We start from the raw sequence: 21512 nt of genomic DNA on the forward strand, positions 1-21512 counted from the left end.
TCCTGAGTACGGTTAATATCTTTTTAACCTGCAAAACCTACCTGTGCTGTCTGCAGTGGAAAAAAAAAACAAACAAGCAAGCAAACAAACAAAACCAACTTCTCTTAGCTCTAAACAATCCATGCAAAGAAATATATTCACTCTCTTGTATTTCATATTGAGATTAGAACAATGCATCTATAATAATTCAAAGTGGTCTTGATTGCTGCCAAGCATGTATTTAGACTTCCTTGTTTGTGTAGCTGAACTGCCATCTTGGATTTATTTATTTATTTGTCACACAAGCCTCATTTGCTTTTTAAGAGGAGTTTTCCTGTCTCTTCCCATACAAACTGAGCATGGTGGGAGAGTATTTTTCCTCTGAAAACATTGTCAAGTTCTCGGTATGATTTATAAATACTCTGAAACAAACACCTTCATCTTAAAATCAAACCATCATCCAGCCAGGGGAGGGCAGCACAAATGACCTCCAGCATGTCAATTCTGCCAAGTCCCACAAGTCTGGATTTCTTCTAAAATGAAAGACCTACATTTTAGTTTGTTCTTTGTAAACTCCAAGTCCCATTATTTTCTCTTATCTGTGCCTTTGTCTTCCTCTGCTGAGTTTAAGTGGGGTAAAAATGAGAAAAAAAGAGCACAGACAGGGACCTCTAACCTCCCATCTATCTCTATTTTCTTGGAGCAGAAAAGTCCCTTGAATTTTCAAAAAAAATAAAGGAAAAAAAAAGGTCAATTCTGGGATTAAAGCACAAGAGGAGAGCTCCAAGGTTATTCTTGGCCCCAGCAGAAAGGGAGAAAAGGACAGATATGGTGAAATGTAAAAGAAAAATAGTACATGTTGATCTCATGTCCTTTATGAAGGAAAAGCACTAGGGTCCTCAGAGTCAAGGCTTACAGAGAAGTATGGAAGGAAGTTTTTCTTACCAGGTTTATGTCCTCACTCAGCTGAAGTCCTCAATTATTTTGAGACATCTGAGTCCCCCCCGCCCCCCAGGCTCAAGCTGATGACTTACTTGGAATATGCTTACCTTGTATGTGCAGATCCAGAACCTGCTCTACTATTAGTGTCCTGGGAACTTCGACAGGTCAGGGTCACTTTTATGGTGACTAGTTAGGTAGTTAAGAGCTAGGATATTGAAGGGTTCTTCATTGATGGAAACACAGGGAAATTAGGCCAGGCCCAGATGGTCTCCTTATTCAGTAGGTTGAAAGCTTGTCAAAAAGAACTTAGCAGGAGGTTTAGCAGGAGTCTTTGAACCACAGGAGGAACACGTCTTCCACAAGACTGTGGGGACTACTGATAGAAAGGAAATGGTTTTCTGCTGTGCTAGGTTGGATACGAGGTCACAAGCAAGAATGAACACAGATGGTGAAGAGTGCTGGTGAAGTCCTTTCTCTTAAGGAAAGAACAATCAGTGTATTCTTAGCTGGTGATCACGTGTCAGAGAAAGAAAGTCTGTCTCAACAGACTTGGGACACAAAGAGAAGCCTGGAGAGTCCAGCTCTTTCATTTCTAAGGGCGTAAGAAGTCATTGATAATTAAATGCTGGGTGGTTCCATTTGTAACTTAAGATATATTACCACCATTTAGTCCAATGCATCTCCTATCCATCATGCTACTCCTCTTTTGACAGTTTTACCAAAACCCAGTAACAGGAATTCTGCCATGGTTTGGATGTCGCATGTCTCCCAAATCTTCATATCCTGATAGTGTGTTCTCAAGCCCATGGCAAGGTTGTAGAATTGTTGTGGAGATGGGGACTACTAGGAAGACATAAGCCTGAAAGATATAATGGGGTGCCAACAATATTTTTCTTTCTTTGACTCCTGGCTGCTATGAAGTAGGCAGCTATTAACTGTCTATGCCTACCAGGATCCACTGTGCCACCAACATACCTAAACACAATGGAGCCTAATTACCACAGACTGGAAACATGAGGTAAAATAAACTTTCCTCCTTTAAAATCTTGTTGTCTTACTGCTTTGTTACAGTTATAGATTATTATCACACTCTGAGATCCAGACCACTCAGAACCTGTGAACACTATATATTGAAATGTATAGTTGAATTCCTTTTAGGTTTCATAAATGCAAATGGGGCTAGGATCTCAGCAGGGCAAACAGATTTCAATATGCCAATGAAGGCAAGGATGTGTTCTGTTTCCTTGGCTATATAACTTCCAGCTTCAAGTTATTATGGTGCTAATTTATTTGGTGAACGAATGAATGAAACAGGCTTAACAAATCAGCTTGAAAGTAGACATCTGTATTTATCTTGTGTTTTCTCTTTTTCTTTTTCTTCTTAGACTGGGATCAAGCTGTAGCTGGCTATCATGGAACTCATTATGTATCTAAGGATGTCCTTAAACTAATTCTTTTACCTCTGGAGTCCTTGATTACCATGTACCACCAGAGTTGGTTTTATGTGTGGACCAAACCCAGGATTATCTGTGTGCTAAGAAGTTACTTTAAAAAAAACTGATATACATACCTAACTACTGGGTGTGTGGGTGACAACCCAATTTGTAGTAATCAGCAGTTGCTATGATAAGAGATTGAGATAAACAACATATAAAGAGGAAAGAAAAATATTATGTTATCTTATGGCTGTGGGAGCTATACCCTATTACCTTATTTTTCTGTGCTTTCTTGTCGTTGTTGTTGTGGTGGTGATGGTGGTGGCGGTGTTGGGATTGATGGTTGGTGAGGTGTTAGTGATAGTGTGTTGGGAAGTGGGTGGTTCTTGCACACAAATACACACAATGTGGAAGCTACAGGCCAATATCAGGCTTCTCCCATTATTGCTTTGGAGACAGGGTTTGTCCTGAATCTGAAGGGCTATGATGCAGCCAGACCAACAACTCTCAAACTGTGGGTCATGATACCATTTGAGGGTCAAAGGACCCTTTTACAGGGCTCAAATGTCAGATATCCTGCATATCTGATATTTACATTATGATTCACAGTAGTAACAAATGTTTAGTTGTGAAGTAGTAGTGAAATAATTTTATAGTTGGGGATCACCACAATATGAGGAAAGGTTTACAACATTAGGAAGATGAGCGAGACTTTACCAGAGAACTCCAGAGAGCTTCTTGTTCATGCCCACAGCACTAGTGTTAAAGACTTTGGTGCTGGAGGCAAACTCAGATCTTCCTTTTTGTGTAACAAGCACTTTACTCACAGGGCTATCTCACCAGTCAATCTTTCTAATAGCTGCATTGTCAAATGGAGGACTTGTTTACATATTAAATACATTCATTGGGCACATTGCTTGTTCTGACCTAACTTGGGAACTTAGTTCATAAATGATGGTGGTGGTTTGAATGAAAAATACCATCCATATGACCAGATTTTTGATACTACATCTCCATTGAGAGGACAGCCTTGCTGGAGGAAAGGCTTTGAGCATTTTAAACCTCAGCCTACTTCCAGTTCTGTCTCTGTCTCTGTCTCTGTCTCTGTCTCTCTATCTCTCTCTTTCTCTCTCAGTCTCTTGTGGATGAGGAAGTTCTCTTCTCAGCTTCCTGCTCCTGCCACTGTTCATTTCTCTTGACATGCCTTCACACTGTGATGGATCCTTAAGCCTCTGTAACTGAAGGCCCAGGTAAGCACATCCTTCTATAATTTGTTTTGTGTCCAGTATTTTGTCAGAACAACAGGAAAGTAATTAAGACAAGAAGGAAAATGCGATTTCTATAGAGAAATACATTCTGGTTTCCAAATGACAGGCCTACAAATGAACTTTTAGAACAAGAACCATCTGCATGGTGAGGCCTGCTTGTGTTTATGGAACTATCCCCCTCCTCCCACCCCCACCCCACCCTGCCTTGTTGCCTCATAGGCTGCATCTTAACATGTCGGGTTGAGCATTTCTTTTCCTTTTGTTCCTATTTTTCCCTTTAAAAAAACGAATCCTCTGAAATTCTTGGCTATGTGTCAATGCTGTATTCACAAGGATTAAGGGCCAGCAGGGCTGCTGTGCAGCAATTCAAAAGTTGAGTGCATCCTGGGGATTGGCAACACACAGACAGCTATTGTGCAGGAAGCCCTGGGTTCCAGTAATGGCATGTTAAATTTAGCAGCTGTCTTGAATTGTCATCAGAGATGAGGTGGAGGCGGCCGTCTGGCTGTAATCTAGAGTCTTTTGGAGTTTTACTTGAAAATTGACTTGAAAGGACTTCTCTGAAGGAGAATATGTTTCAGCTATTCGTATTGTCTATAAATTAGAGCGACTTTGCAATGGAGATGTATGCGCACATGTGGCTGTGCTGCACAACTGTGTTCTTAATGGTTAACATCTTTCTCTGCTGTGGGGATTCTATTTAATTCCATAACAAACCTCCAGGGAACTTGATGAAAACTCATGGGTGCTGTCAATCTAGTTATCCTCACGTATGAAGATAAAACCTTGTGGAAAGAAATGGGAGGGGCAGCAAGAAACACAGCAGCAACCCAATTGTCATAGCACATTGGGGACTTTTTTTTTCCTAACTGACATGCAAGAGACTAATATAGTAATGTAGCTGACATTTTTTCCTTTTTCCTATCCAGAGTGTAGGAGTTAACTGTGATAAAACCAGAGTAACTTCAAGATGAAATTGAGCCTCAGAAAACATGTGGATGAAGCTTCTGTTTCACCATCAAGGACACAGAGACACAGAGAAGGGTGATGTGAGAACTGAAGTAAGAGGACAATGATATAAAGAAGAATATGTTCATTCTTTCGGATCAAAACTGGTTATATGTTTTATAATAATAATTTCTTACCAAATAAGGAGAATTGTATAAAACTCTGCTCTGCTCTGTACCTAGGTGTGATACTTCCATCTCTAATTTCTTAAAACTTGCAGAAGCCCAAGGAGAACTTCTACAATTACTTCTCCTACAGTTCCTTGTTAAGTCAGGTCTCCAGATGACATAAGGAAATAACATTGGCCTATGAAGTCATTCACTTAGTATTGAATGCTTTTTTGTTCAGTTCAATACACAGAATGAAAAGAGACAGATGCCAACAGTGAAAATTATAACCCCCACAATCATCCTGAGAATGAAAACTTTTCATTCTTTATACCAGGATATAGAAGCAGATGCTGATACTAAAGTCTAGTTCCCTAATTGGTTCTTGATTTGGGCAATAAAGAAGAAGGAGCCAATTGCTGGGAGAAGTGTCAAGATGGGGCTTCCGGGTCTCAGGAGGAAAAAGAGAGGTGAGGAAAGAGAAAGGGCTTTTTGGCCAGGATTTCGAATGAGAAGCACACAACATCTACCTAGTACCCCCCCACCCCCAGAGCTTTTGTCTCTAGCTGCATATGTATCAGAAGATGGCCTAGTTGGCCATCAGTGGAAAGAGAGGCCCATTGGTCGTGCAAACTTTATATGCCCCAGTACAGAGGAACGCCAGGGCCAAGAAGTGGGAGTGGGAGGGTGGGGGAGTAGGTGGGAGAGGATGTGGGGGACTTTGGGATAGCATTGAAAATGTAAATGAAATAAATGCCTAATTTAAAAAAAGATCTTGGGGTAGCTAGAACCAGCTGAGGCTGGTTGTCATAAGCTAGCTGATAAGGGACGGGAAGGAGATTCTGCACACACACAGCAATTGTGTTATCTGACAATTTCTAAAAAAGTAAAGCTGTCAAAGAGTTTTTCATCTGCGCAGCAAAGATGGGCAGAGAAAGAGAAGCCAGGGCAGTACCTGGTGGCTTGGCGAAGCTACCCAGGAGGAACAAACACTGTAGAGTTGAAGTGTTGTTCATGAAGTATAATAATATAGAAAGCTCTGCTTAAGTCTGTTTTCAAGTATTATGACTGGAGTGAGAAGGCTTCCTGAAGAAGTATACCATAAGTGATTTTGGTCTTCAAGTATGCAGTGTGATGAATGAAATTAGGCATAGCCATTCATCAAATGTAAGGGTATCCTCTTCAGCAACTATACCTCTTCATTTACCTACAGATCAGAAACCTATTTTGTCCCTTGGTAAAAGTTTATTTAGCTCTACTTTCAAGAAACCTGTATCTGAATTTTTTTTCTTTCTGTTTGTTTTCTGAAATGGCATTTCACACAAACTGGCCCTGAACTCATTGTGTACTGAAGGCATGTATCACAGTTTTAATGCTCAATGAAGTATTTTTACAAACCAGAAAGGTCATTCTTCAATGAAAAAAAAAATTAGATCACGTGATCCACCTTAAATAAAACAAATAATTCTGCTTTTAAAGACACCAATTAGATTTACTTGGATGTTTAGTATGAAGCCCATTGGGTTCAGAGGTCCCAAAGATGTTTCAGTTATCAGTTTAGAACTCACGAGTTTTCTTGTCCAATCTTGAGTACTACTATCTCAAAATACACAAGCAACTATTAACTTAAAATGTCTAAACTCATTCACATATCACTGGTGTTTTTACGACTATGCTCATATATTTGAATTTGCCATGATAAAGTATTTTTAAGAAAAGAATGTTGAGAAAAATAAAAGCTTTAGTTTATCCTATATCTTGAGGTATTTCAATTACCAAGTGAATTTGGGGCAGGAACTTAAGACAGGAACTGAAAGAAAGACCACGGAGAAAAGGTATGGATTGGTGTCTTACCTCTTGATAGTTCAGGTAGATTCCTAGTTCAGCACAAACCAAAATGCCTAGGAATGTCACTGCCCAAAATAGATACCAATATGGGAATACTTAAGAAAATGTTTCACAGACTTACTTGGACATAATCAGTCTGATTGAGGTAAGCCTTCAGTGGAGGTTCCTTCTTCCCAGGTAACATTAGATTTGGGTTAAGTTGACAGATAGAGGTAACAATGGGATTAAGGATATATATATATGTGTGTGTGTGTGTGTGTGTGTGTGTGTGTGTGTGTGTGTGTATGTGTGTGTGTGTATGTGTGTGTGTGTATGTGTGTGTGTGTATGTGTGTGTGTGTATCCTGGAATAAATTAGCCCTAAAAAGTACTACTTTCATTTTATTCTAAACAGCATCAAATGAAAAAACCAATTGATACAATATTATCCTTCATGGAAAACATCAGAATGTAAAAGGTGCTCTTATTTCCTCAGATGACATGAAGAGATGAGAGCAGTACCCAAGCTATGTGACTACATGGCTTGAGTTGAGCCAAGAACATTTCTTCCTCTCCTGTCCTAAGTATCCCTAAACATAGACCTGAAGCTTCTAGCTTATGTACAACTTAATTGTCCAAGATGACTGATTTAATCTGACCCCTCTCAGCCTCTGCCTGAATTTTTCTGCTTGGCCTCATATTAAACTTTGGCAAAGTGTCCTAATCTTCTGGTTCCTTCTCATTCTCTGGCTCTTGTTGTCTTCAACCTTGTCTAGCTTGTCTCAGCAAAACTGCCATACACACACCCCACCCCAACCCCACATCTCTCTCTCTCTCTCTCTCTCTCTCTCTCTCTCTCTCTCTCTCTCTCTCATAGCCTCTTTTTCCTCTGCTGTTATTCTGTGAGTTGGGTATATTTGATCTCTGACTCATTTTGTCAAATCCTTCTTTGGTCATTAGATGTTACTTTCAAACATATCTGCTTACTTGTACAAACTAATCTTACTTTCATTGTTAGTGATTAGAAGTGTGCCCTAAGGGTGTGTCTGTATTCTAGCCAGATCATACTGTAATCCAGGGTGCATCTAAATTGCTGTGATTCCTTGCCAGATCAGGGATTAAATTCCTGGATTAAAAAATACAACAGAATATTAGTATATCCATTACATCTATTGTGCACATGTAATGCCCAAATCCACACAATGCTAAATTAAAAACTTTTTATGTGAAAGCATTGTGAGAGAGTAATGGATAAATGGATGAAAGACATGCAGTACTCCAAAAACAAGAACTGGGTTATTTTAAAATCTTTCATTCCTGTTTTAAGTGTCTGTATTGTTATGCTCTACTTTGATTTTCTATTTTTTCCACTGAAAGATTTTCTATTTTAAAAATAATGTAGAGGGCAGGGATGTCCACTACTCTTCTACTAATGCTGCACCAAGGGACAATAATTTTAAAAATTGTTCATCATCCTCACACATCAGGAGACTACAAATTTAGACTGTTTTGAATTTCCACCCCACTGCAGTTAGTGTGTCTATCCTATAGGAAACAGATGACATCAAATACTAGCAAAGATGTGGGGAGATGGAGACACTTATTCTCTGGGAAATAAACTGACATAGACACTATGGAAGTAAGTATGAAAGTTTCAAAAAAAACTAATACTAAACTATCACAAGATCATACTATACAGTTCTCCAGCACATCTACAAAGTGCTCCAAATCTTACCAGTGAGACACTTGCACAGCCTTGTTTGTTGTGAGCCTATTCAAAATAATAAGGGAATGGAATCATTTGAGATGTTCATCATGGATGAATGGATAATGAAAATGTGGTCCATATACAAAACAAAATTTAATTCAGACAAAAGGAAAAATGAAATTATTAACTTGGCAAGAAAACAAATGGATCTTGAAATTATTATCCCAAACACAGCAAGCCAGACTCAGAAGGAAAAATGCCACATGTTCTCCTTCATGTGTGGTGCAAGCTTTGAATTTGTATTAATGTATAATTCTGTGGGAGTGAGTGTTGGGATATATTGTGAAACTAGAAAAGGAACCGTAAGAGGAGGACGTGGGTTCAGAAGGGCAGAGAACAGTAATGCATGTGACATGAAAGGCATAACAGGGCTATTGATGATAGAAAGATACATGGGAAATGGCAGGGAGATAAGGAAGAACAGTAACATATACTATATATGAAAATGCCATATGAAACCTTCAACTTTTTGCCATTGAAAAACAAATAGAGACAGAAAAGCAATTTAGATCATAAAAACAGATAAATTCAATATGTTTCTCCTAGCTGAAAATATTAGCACTATCCAATCTGGAAGGCATTAGAAAAACAGATCAGTTTTTAATTTTCCTTTTTAAAGTAAAAGTGGAACACAGCTGAATAAAACAGAATTCAAATATTCTATTTGAAAAGGCATTCTAATTTTAGACTTCAGCTTGAGCCAAGTCATTATTATAAATTCCAAATTCCAATAAATGTATTTAGAGTTCTAATTTATTTTACAGGATTTCCAATTGGAATAATCTTTAAACCTATTTAGGAAAATGCTTTGCAATCATTTTGAAATGAGAATTCGATATCCTGAAATCCAGCAGTCCTGAGAGCTGTGAGGTCGTAGCTAGTTTCACTGTGACCTTTGAAAGGCTGGCAATGTCACTCTGGCTGGTAAAGTGCTCATTTAGGGATTCTGAAGACACTTGAAAACATGGTCTCCTTCCATGTTTGCAGTAGGTGACAGAACTGAATTGTGTGAATAATCTGGACCTTGTTGGCATAGCTGTGGTTGATACTAACCTGAGAGAGAGAAGACTCAACATGGCAGATGGTAAGCCAAAATTAATGTATGTAATAATTAGATTCAAATGTCAAAGTATGAAGATAAAATACAAAGTGAATGATAATGAATTTTAAAATAATGTAAATGAAATGTAACAGTCTCTATGTAGCTCATAGGAAAATAATTTAAGAACATTGTTTATCGATTTGTTTGAAGAGATTTTTCTCTAGTTTACAAATACGAAGTTCAAATCTTTGTTTGCTACATGGCAATTAATTAATGTAGACATTAGTTTCCATTACCTCAGTAAGAAGCATTTTGTTGTCAATCCATCATGTTCCACAAAGACTCAGGTATTCGAGGCTTGGTCTAATGGTGACGTCTGTGAAACTGAAAGGAATAGATGAATGGGATCATAGACAGGTATATCCTGTGTCCTGGCTTGTGTTCTCTTTCTCACATTCCAACTGCTGTGAGGTGAACATCTCTGCTTTATCTCATGCATTCCCCCACCCCAGCCCCCCATTATGATGATCTGCCTCAACACAGGCCCAGAATTAACAGAACCAAATAATGGGTGGATAGATACTCCATAAGCAGGGTCCAAAGTAATTTCCCATGAAGAATTTAGCTGGTTTATCACAGCAATAGATGGTAACAAAACAGTGTAAAAGCCCACACATTAAAAGACCCCGCATTTCTTACTCCATGTGTAGGGAAGGGGGTGTCCTTTTTGTTGGGGTTTTGGTTAATTTGTCTTCATCTTTACCATGTATCACAATGAAGTCATTTTGATGCCTTGGATTTGGAAATATAACTGCTTTTATATATTTAACTGTTATAAATGACTCCCAAATCCTAGTGTAACCATGTACATTATTTTTTTTTCAAGTTTCCCATCTGTCTTTCTCTTTCCCACTTATAAATGGAATAATGGATTCTATCTCTCATGTGTACCTCCGTCAGTTTGGGTAACATTCTGTTCTATGCAAAAGGCAACATAAATCAAGCTTGAGAAGACTTGAATGCAACAGAATACTGAAGCAAGTAGTCAGACAAATTTACATGCAAGGCAGTTTCATTTATCTCTATCAATTTTCAGAGCAAATAGAATATGCAACCCAGTTAATTACATTATGAATATTCATGCCGGGTTGCCTATATTTAGAATCAAAAGAATTGGGAGTATATTTTCACTTAATGCTATATTACCATAATTTTGTTTGTATAATTTTGATTTTCATTAAATAAAAATAATTGAATGCATTTTAACATTAGCAAGTGGAAGAAATGGGTCCTAACAGTGTCATTTAAAAGCTCAGAGCCCTCCTGCCCTTCGTCAGCAAGACTCAGTCTATCTGTGGTTTCAGCAAACATAAATGATGGTGACAATCATTCTGAGTGTTTAAAGATTAGGTCCCACATCTTCTATGCTATGTTCTTGTGAATGATGCGTACAGCAGCAGTATTTGTCTGCCTTTCTCCAGTTAACCCTATTAAGTGAGATATCATTTCAGTACAGATGAAGGTATACAGGACTCCTTTTCCTCACCAGGAAGAGTGCTTCTCCCTAGTCAGTACTTCAGATCTTCATTCAATATAGTCACAGCGTAAGTATACTGTATCATTGGAAAAGTGAGCCAATTAGCTGTAAACAGTGCTTGGAATTTCTTAGAATGTTCTGGTCTGGATGCACATGGCCCTTGGTGTCCTCTTTGTTGGTCAGAGTCAAAAGACATCTGTGTCTTTAAGTAACTCAGATTTATAATATCATTTAAAGCAAGTTAATCAACAATAAATTAATAAATTATTCAAAGTTTTGGGATTCTTAAAATCAGAGTCAACAAAAGAAAGTAAACAAAAACTTGGGTATATAATATATATGTTAGAAGAAAAAAGGTATCAAAATTATTTTCTTGGTGTAACTTTTCAATAATGATTAGTTTTAAAAGAAATGGAAAATCCAAAAAAATAAAACAAGTAATTTTTAAAATCGGTGCAGCATGATTTAATAATATGCTATTATACTATACTAATAAAATCCCATAGCATATATGTAAAAACAAAATATATGTTTAATTGAAATTCACAAGAATATCAAGAAAATGGATTTTTTACTAGATATTTTTAATTTACATTTCAAATGTTATCCCCTTTCCTAGTTTCCTCTCCAAAAATTCCATATCCCCTCCCCATTCCCCCTGGTCAACAACCAACCCACTCCCACTTTCTGGCCCACACATTCCCCTATACTGGGGCATAGAACTTGCACAGGATCAATGGCCTCTTCTCCCATTGATGACCAACTATGCCATCCTCTGCTACATATACAGCTGGAGCCATGAGTCCCATCATGTGTTTTCTTTGATTGGTGGTTTAGTTCGAGGGAGCTCCAGGTAGTACTGGTTAGTTCATATTATTGTTCCACCTATGGAGTTGCAAACCCCTTTAGCTCCTTGGGTACTTTCTCTAGCTCTTTCTTTGGGGAGCCTATGCTCTGTACAATGGATGGATTGAGCATCCACATCTGTATTTGTCAGGCACTCACAGAACATCTCAGTAGCCAGTTATATCAGGCTTCTGACAGCACGCTCTTGTTGGCATCCACAATAGTGTCTGGTTTTGGTGGTTGTTTATGGGATGGATCCCCAGATGGGGCAGTCTCTGTATGGTCATTGCTTCAGTCTCTGCTCTAAACTTTGTCTCTGTAACTCCTTCCATGGATACTTTGTTCCCCCCTTCTAAGAAGGATCAAAGTATCCACACTTTGGTCTTTCTTCTTGAGCTTCATGTGTTTTGTAAATTATATCTTGGTTACTCTGATCTTCTAATATCCACTTATCAGTGAGTGCATATCATGTGTGTTCTTTTGTGATTGTGTTACCTCATTTAAAATGATATCCTCCAGATCCATCCAATTGTCTAAGAATTTCATAAATTCATTGTTTTTAATTGCTGAGTAATAATCCATTGTGTAAATGTACCACATTTTCTGCATCCATTCCTCTGTTGAGGGACATCTGGGTTCTTTCTAGCTTCTAGCTGTTATACATATGGCTGCTATGAACATAGTGGAGTATGTGTCCTTATTACATGTTGGAGCATCTTCTGGGTATATGCCCAGGAGAAGTATTGTTGGATCTTCTGGTAATACTATGTTCAGTTTTCTGAGAAATTGCCAAACTGATTTCTAGATTGGTTGTACCAGCTTGCAATCCCACCAACAATGGAGCAGTGTCCATCTTTCTCCACATCCTCGCCAGCATCTGCCACCACCTGAATTTTTTATCTTAGCCATTCTGACTTGTGTGAGGTGGAATCTCAGGGTTGTTTTGATATGCATTTCCCTGATCATTAAAGATGTTGAACATTTTTTTTAGGTGCTTCTCAGCCATTTGGTATTCCTCAGTTGAGAATTCTTTGTTTAGCTCTGTACCACATTTTTAAATAGGGTTATTTGGTTTTCTGGAGTCTAACATCTTGAATTTTTTTTATATATTTGATATTAGCCATCTCTCAGATGTAGGTTTGGTAAATATCTTTTCCAAATGTGTTGGTTGCCTTTTTGTCCCATTGACAGTGTCCTTTGCCTTACAGAAGCTTTGCAGTTTTATGAGGTCCCATTTCTTGATTCTTGATCTTACAGCACAAGCCATTGCTGTTCTATTCAGGAATTTTTCCCCTGTGCCCATATGTTTGAGGCTTTTCCCCATTTTCTCCTCTATGAGTTTCAATATCTCTGGTTTCATGTGGAGTTCCTTGATCCACTTAGACTTGAGCTTTGTACAAGGAGATAAGAATGGATCAATTCGCAATCTTCTACATGCTAACTGCCAGGTGAGCCAGCACTATTTGTTAAAAATGCTGTCTTTTTTTCCACTGGATGTTCAGGTTGATAATGGCTAGTTGTTTGGTTCAGTTGATTATATTATGGTGTAAAAAAGTCTCAAGAGCAAAACAATGGAAAGGTACAATCCTTTGAAAAAAGGATGATTGAATAATTTTCATCTTTATTCCAAAATAAGGAAGATGAAGAAAAATAAGATAAATTAGAAAAAAATCATAAAGATTTAAAATCTGAGGTGATAAAATATTCAGATTAAATTTAAGATAAATTCCTAGTGATCTTGCTTAACTAGAGTTCTCTTAAATAGATTTTAAAATAGTGATTTAACTTTATAACATTAAAATAGAAAGATAATATTGGAAATAAAGCATACAATCCACATGTGAGTACAAATGTCTGAGATGATCAAAAGAGTTCCAAAATTCTGACATCAAAGTTTAATAGGGATGCCAAATATAACTTTCAAAACATGTCTTTCATTACTGGTCATCAATGAGCAGTATATTAAGACCAATGTTTTATATCACTACATATCTATTAGAATGGCTATACAATTAAAATGTCACAAAATGCAAGTGCTCTTGAAAATTAAATATAACCAAGTGTCTCACACATTGTGGGTAGGGCTACAAGGAAAGGGCAAATACTTTTGAAAAAATTGTTAATGTTTATTATTTTTGTGTCCAATTTAAAATATACTTACCAGATTGTCCTAGAATCATTTATTACTTCAGGTCATTTTTTTAAAAGAGAAAAAGACAATCTTTGTCTTTGCAAATACCTGTGTCTTTTGGTTTGGATGAGAAATCTCTCATAGATACAAGAATTCATCAACTGGAGAAGAGTTATATATTACATAGCATATAGTTATAATAAAAGACTAATCAGAAGTCAAAGAAATCTGATTATTACCATACATAAATAAGAGAAAGTGGACTGGAAAGAATAAATTCTTTATAAGGCATCTAGAAAAGATAAAATTATAGTGATTTAAATTTGCTCAGTGCTCCAGCAATGCTTCCTAATGATGCATTGGAGGCATCACAGAAGGGGGGGCCGTAGGTGAAGGTGCAGCTACTTTGTCTCGGCTTTTGTTATAGAAGGATGAACATATAGATATAGCAAAATTAACTGTCAAGAGCAACATAAAAGATGAATTTATGTGATTTCTATGAAAGTTGTACCACATATGCCCTAACTTAAACAGCAACAACAATAGAAACAGTGAATCAGATAAAAAAATTGCATTAGATGAATTATATATGAATCTGTTTTGTTTTTGTTGTTGTTTTGTTTTTGTTTTTGTTTTTTTGGTTTATTTTTTGTTTTTTGTTTTTTGTTTTTTGTTTTTGTTTTTGTTTTTGTTTTTGTTTTTTTTTGCTGTCACTCAAAGCATTCCATTGTTAGGCCAGGAGTAACAGAAACCCTTAACAAGCTTGGGGATGAAGATGATCCTTCTTGGCTACCCTATATGAAAATGAAACAGAGTATAGTAATGAGATTAGGAAATTTTGATAAATGTGCTATGTGCTTTAAAGTTGAGATCTTTAATATTCCTAAGTCTAGATATTTTTAACATAATATATCTTAAATCTTTTTACATAGCACCATCAAGGGTTGTCTGTTTAGTAGAGTAGCACGTGGAGAAATATTGTGTAAGCTACATAAATCTACTCAAATGCCATGACTCTCAGTTGTCTAAAGGCTGTCCTTAAAGGCAACTGCAATTATTCTGCTGTGTTTAGCATTAGTCATAAATGACTAGTGTATTGATGTTCAATATTTTAAGGCATGGAAAAAATGTGACAAATAATGGAAATGAAGAAAGGGATGAGAAAAGGCATAGAGATAGGATGAGAAGAAAGGTTAATGTACTGGGAGAGAATCAGAAGAGAAACAAGAGAATTGGAATTGGTTCCATCACCTCTTTTGCATTAAGACTGACAGTTATTTGTCAGTCCTGAAAGTCACCAAAAAGGAAAAAAGAGGAATCATAACAAAGTACACAAAGGGCTTACTTGGGGTGGCTATTGGTGAGATGAGCCACCATGATCAAATGCAACAGGAGGAGGAAAGAATTTTTTCCTGACAATTTCATAAAATAGTTCATCATCAAAAGCAGTGCAGGCAGGAACTCAAGCAGGGCAGGAACCTGGAGGCAGGAGTGGATGCACACGTCATGAAATGCTGCCATTTGCTTGCTTGGAGAGCCTGCTTTCTTATAGAACCCAGGACCACCAGCCCAGGGATGTTCCCAACCATAATGGGTAAGGCCTTCATATCAATCACTAATTAAAAAAATATTCTGTAAGCTTGCCTACAGTTTAATCTTAAGAATCTTACCCGGATCTTATTGGGGTTCTCTCCTTTCATATGATTGTAACCTGTGTCAAGCTGATATAATATTTATGTAAGCACAGCAAATAATAACAAATTTAACAGGATATTAGAAACTTTTTTATTGTCATGGAGCTTGTGTCTGAGCTAGCTTTTACTTTCTTATGTACAAGTGAGTGTACCACCATTAAAACGGTATAGACTGTGTGAAAAAGTGTATAGGATATGGTGTAAATCACTTGCCTAGAAGGCCTGAGCTTCTATTCTGATAGACAAAGATTAGCACACATATCATTGCTAATCTTTAAGGGCAACAACAGGGCTCTATCAGTACTCAGTGTGGCCTCCAGAGTCAGGAGTGCATCTTCTAAATTTTGGAATCCATGACCCCATCATTTTCTTCTTTGAAAATTATATCTCAATCATATTTCTCCGACAAATGTCACCTGTGTTACCTGGACCTATCTGCTTTACATAGCCCACATGATATAATAATCGGTTGTGCACATTGAAATTGTTTGGCTTTTTGCTACATAGTTCTTTACCTGACCAATTTTAAGACAGAAACCTCTACAACCAAATATCCATTTATTTTTTATGTACTATCCACTTGTCATATAGAAAGGCCAAGAGGTATAAATCATTAGTAAAGGCAATTGTTAAATAATTTATTGAAAAATATCAATAGAACATACAATTACTCATTTTTTATTTTTTAAACTAGGACTACAAGTAGGATATGGAGATTTCAAGGTATAAAATATTCTGTATGATTCTGTGTTAGATGTGTATGATTGATTATATTGGTACAATCCACTTATGACACAATGTCGGTTGAAACCTTGTGTAAATCATGGGGTGAAGTTAATAAAATATTATTATTACCTTGGTGATTATAATTCTACCATATTAAGCATAATGATAAAATAAGAGTAATTTTGGGGAGAAAGTAAATGCAAGAGATAAATGACAACACTATATATACACTTTGACAAATATTAAATAAACTTAAAACTGATCCAAAAACAAAACTTTAAATATGTTGCAAATTAAACTTACTTTCAAAACAAAGACTATGAAGATATTAAACCATCAATGTTCATATAGTTATTCATTCTTAAATATCATTTGCTTAAATATTATTTGATTGATCTCCAAACTTATTTGAATGATAATTATGATTTTCTTTTTAAAGTTCTGCATAAATATGTCTCCCAGTATATATGAAAGACAGCATGTGTCAATACTTCTTTAAAACTATTTTTGTGATTAATAAATATTGCATAGTAACAACAATAATGTTTGTAATTCCTCCTAATAAAAATGTAGCGATCTTATCAGATCATGATGCAGAACTATTTATCATGTTAGGATAAAATAAACTGTCTTGCTGAAAATGATTCTTTATGCTATCATACGATTTTATTTACTATGAGAAAGCAAAAATTAAAGTAAACTCTCCTTTCAATAAGTATGGTGGGCTTCCGTGCACCTTTATTGTGAAGAAACCATTCTCCCCTGGAATGGGTCATATTGCTAAGACTTACCCCTGCTTATGTCTTTGATCTATTGAGCATAGTGAAAGCAGTGATCCATACAGACCCTGACATAGACATGGGTACTTGGTGGATCAATATTATTCTTATATAATGCATATTTCATTGACGCCTTGAGACTTATTCTTTAGCACTCAGTTGATTTAAATGTAAAAGTTTTACCAAACATTTAGGGAAAAATGTCTCAAGCCTCTGGGACTGTAACTGATGCTTCTTTATTATATTCATCTGTAGCAGTCACACACAGGAGACATTCCTGTCCAAATCTTCACCAAATCAGTACTTACACGGAGCTGAATTTTGTTTTAGGGGACATGCTGATAGATAATCTCATAGAAAAGTGACAGAGGCTGATTAATAGTCTGGGAATACAAGCTGTATGTAAAGGGGGTGAATGGTGTGTATAAAGATATGGTCCTTACAATGTGACATGTCCAGGCAGCTTCCCCAGGAACTATTAGGGGATATAATAGGATCACTCCTCAAAGAACTAGAGTATAGTGAGCGATAGGTCATAATGTAGAGATGTGGATTGGTGAGGTGAGTTGTTGACAAGGGCAGGGAGTTTGCAAGTGAGATTACCTACAGCTGTGAATTATAAACTAAACTAAAAACATCAGAGCCAAAGAAGGAAGAAAAATCTGTTACTTATTATAACAAATGTTTCCAAATATCAGGAACAAATCGACATTCCTTTAATCCCTCTTACATTTGCTTGAGTATGGGTATTTGGTCCTATAATTCTTGAACTCATTTTAGAATTAGGATATTTCATAGTATAAAATAGTATAAAATTGTATAAAATAAGTACTCAATCCCACTATCTTGAGTAGGCAAATATCTGACAGGATAAACCGAGTGAAATATGAATTAACAAGCTAAAATGGGGAAGAATGTGAACCTTACAATTGTGGATCTCAGCTATATCATCTATGAAGTCATGGAGGACATACTGGTCTTTTAAATTACTCCCCAAGTGAACTCTGTTCCTATGACAGTATATCCCACAGATTTGGAGAAAGCAATTATTAAAACTGATGCCAAGGAAAGTTTAAAATATTAACAATGAAATCATTGTCTCTGATTTCAAATGTGTGTAAATCATATCACAGAGATTTCAGGGGACGAGGCTGGAGTGTTTCTCCCCTATGTTCAGCTTCTCATTTTATGCAATCACTTATGTGTAGAGGAGTTTAGTTAAATTCCTTGTTTATTATTAAGGTCTTCTGGAGATGTGTGTATTAAGTTGTCATTGCTACCTAAAAATTACTAAAATGTGTCTTAAAATAGCAAATATTTATGTTCTTGCCATATATGTTAATCAGTATTCTGAGTTTGGTTAGCTAGGTACCATTGGCTTAGTTCATATATATATATTTAATTATTCAGAATACCGAATGTACTATTATCCTTTGCCATTGCAAAACTTTGTTTTGGTTGACTTTCCATCTAAATTAGTTCACAGAGATGTGACAAGACCTCAAAGCATACCTAATTGGGTAAAGACATTGGTACCTCATGTCTATATACCGGGGGAACATCACAAATAGGCATGGTGGCGCATGTGTGTAATTCTAACCCTAGGAAAATAGAGAATCAGGACTTAAAGGCTTGCCTCAGCTACATGACATCCTCCTCTAAGACAAAATGAATCACAACAAGCAATGAAAACACTGTTAAATTCCTTCATCCCATAGCATCATTCTGTGGCCAACAAACATGCTCTTAGAGTAAGGGAGAAAAGATAGAAGCCAGAGACTCTTTGTTAGTTAATCCAAGACATTCCATCCTCCAGTTTTTGTATTACTCCATTTATTTAAGGTAATCGCTATACCCAAGTCATACTTAACAGAAAGATTACATAACATTTGTTCATGGCAATAGAGAGAAATCACTAAAGTTATTTTAAGGCTGCCCATCTAGAAACCTCATCTATCTATAAGAAAGTTCCAATAAATCTAGTTACCTGATTAGTTTTTCTTTAAAATTAAAATTAATAGTGCTGTAAAAATTTTTAAACTGATTTCAAACTTATTATTTAAAAGTTATCACTTTTCAGAATGTATCCATTAATTTGATCAAGTCATATATATATATGGCTTTGCTCTATTTACTGAATCACAAAACCTACATACATTGACATATCTTCAGGGTGCTAAATATAGTTTAGATATATGATAAGAAATAACAGACAATACTCCTTTTTGGGAAAGATTCAAATAAGATTTTAAATAAGACTGCTCTAACTGAGCAGTCTTATTTGAAATACTTTATTATTCTTTTAGGTTTACTTCTTCTCCAAAATTTCTAATATTTGTAAAGCTTACATAATTATAACTGGCATTTACTTAGATATTTTTCAATAATTCCTAGAAAATGGACACTGAATATTTATTTCACATTACAAGAATAATCCGTACAAAGAAATATCCCAATGTTTGCAAAGTTTGAATTAGTCTGTGAATATATTTTAAAGTAACACACTTCTCAATTCAGTATGCAAATTTGAGAAAACTCAAAAATAAAAGGGGGAAAGGCTTTCCATTTTGACTCTCTTCAATGCCTCAGTTTTCACTTTGTGAGCAGTACAATTGAACAGAAAGCCCAGCCTATGGAAGAAGAAGCCACAAATCCTGATTTGTGAGACCTGTTGCAGTGTAGGATGCTATAATTCTGGCTACAGTTTTTTATCCGGCTAAAATAAAACCAGCTTTCAGGTTGAATGGTCATGAAGACCAGATGAAGTACAATATATTTAATATTTCTAAATTTTAAATGCCATAAAAAATTAGAATTACATAATTGAAAGAACAAAACATAAATAGGTATCTTTTGGATGCCATGATACTTTATTTAAAACCAGCATTTTTGTATTGACATCAAATCAAATAAATTTCTATCATTTATTCATTGTTTCCCCTACATTAGTTTTCATTACCAGCTCATGGCACGTGAAAGTGAAAAGTGCAGCAAGCTTTCCCAACATGTTTATGAGTAAAAACCCTAGTGCCATCAATTACTTCATAAAATAGATAGAATTTTTAATTAACCATAATCAGATTTATGTATCAATAATATCACAATTTATAAGATGCCAATACAATAATTTCAGAGCCAACTGATAATGATAAAACTTTATCCAATTAATCTAACCTTATGATACCACAACTACTAGTGGCTGGTAAATGACACGTGAGTTCACATCTGCAGCCTTCTTCTACCCTGAGATGCTCCATGTCTCTACAACACTTAGCTCTGCCTTCCTTTTCCCTGTCCAATCACAGGCCTCCTCTGCACTAATGTAATCGGACAGGGAAAATCCTGCAACATATCACCCTTACTGTTTAATGAAATTAAAAAAAAAAAAAACTTTCCCTCAAAATATAAATTGAGCACACCTATTACCATTTTGTTATTTATATGGAATACGATAGACTTAACAACCAGACTAATATTTTTGCCAATAAAATTGAACACTGTCTGCTATCCTAATTTAAAAGACTATAGTTCTGCACATGACTATGTCCTGGCTTCAGATAGAATGCCATCTGAAAACCATCCTCTCAAATCTGTTCTCTCAAAGTATATAGCATGGGTTGGCTATGACACCCTTCCCTGTCTTGGATTCAAAATATATAGAATTTCAACACCTAGTACAGTGACTACTAATCATAATCCATGATGATCCTTTTCTATAGCATTCATACTGTTAAGGATCCATAAAGATTTTTAAACTGTATCATATTATAGGCTTCATTATACAATATAATGAATGTCTTCAGATGCAGCAGAACAGCTGCATTTGAAAGTGCCAGGTTCCAGGAAAGGAAGAGGCTCCCAGGATCAACAAGGATGACATTAGCTGAAATACCCAACAAGGGGAGAGAACCCGTTGAGACCACATCCAGAGGTTAGGCATGGCCCCTGGCTGAGGGTTGGGGCCACCCACCCATCTCAAAAATTTTAATCCAGAATTGCTCCAGTCTAAAGAAAATACAGGAACAAAGAGTAGAGCAGAGACTGAAGGAAAGGCCATCCAGAGACTGCCTCACCTGGGGATCCATCCCATATACAGATACCAAACCAAAAACTACTGTGGATAGATGAGAGACAAACAGTAAGATATTATATATTATATACATCACATATATATCAGATCATTAATGGATGATTGGATAGATAGATAGATAGATAGATGATAGATAGATAGATAGATAGATAGATAGACAGACAGACAGACAGACAGACAGACAGATAGATAGATAGATAGATAGATAGATAGATAGATAGATAATGAGGGAGCAGGAGAGAGAGCAAGAGAAAGACAAAAAGAAAGAAAAGAAGATGGATAGATAGACTGACAGCTTGAAGGAGGTTAAAGCATAAAGACTCAATGTTGACT

General features: G+C 36.3%; 1 long non-coding RNA gene across 1 annotated transcript in view; it reads right to left on the reverse strand.

Moving 5' to 3' along the window:
- Gm10754 (predicted gene 10754) overlaps positions 1–21512 on the reverse strand; it is a 285677-nt gene that overhangs the window by 116402 nt on the left and 147763 nt on the right. Inside the window, exon 3 of the long non-coding RNA NR_033537.1 lies at positions 9673–9760. This is a non-coding gene — a long non-coding RNA (predicted gene 10754). The remainder of the gene's footprint in view (positions 1–9672; positions 9761–21512) is intronic.

The sequence above is a fragment of the Mus musculus genome, chromosome 10, assembly GCF_000001635.26.
Source record: "Mus musculus strain C57BL/6J chromosome 10, GRCm38.p6 C57BL/6J".
In the NCBI taxonomy this organism is placed as follows: domain Eukaryota; kingdom Metazoa; phylum Chordata; class Mammalia; order Rodentia; family Muridae; genus Mus; species Mus musculus.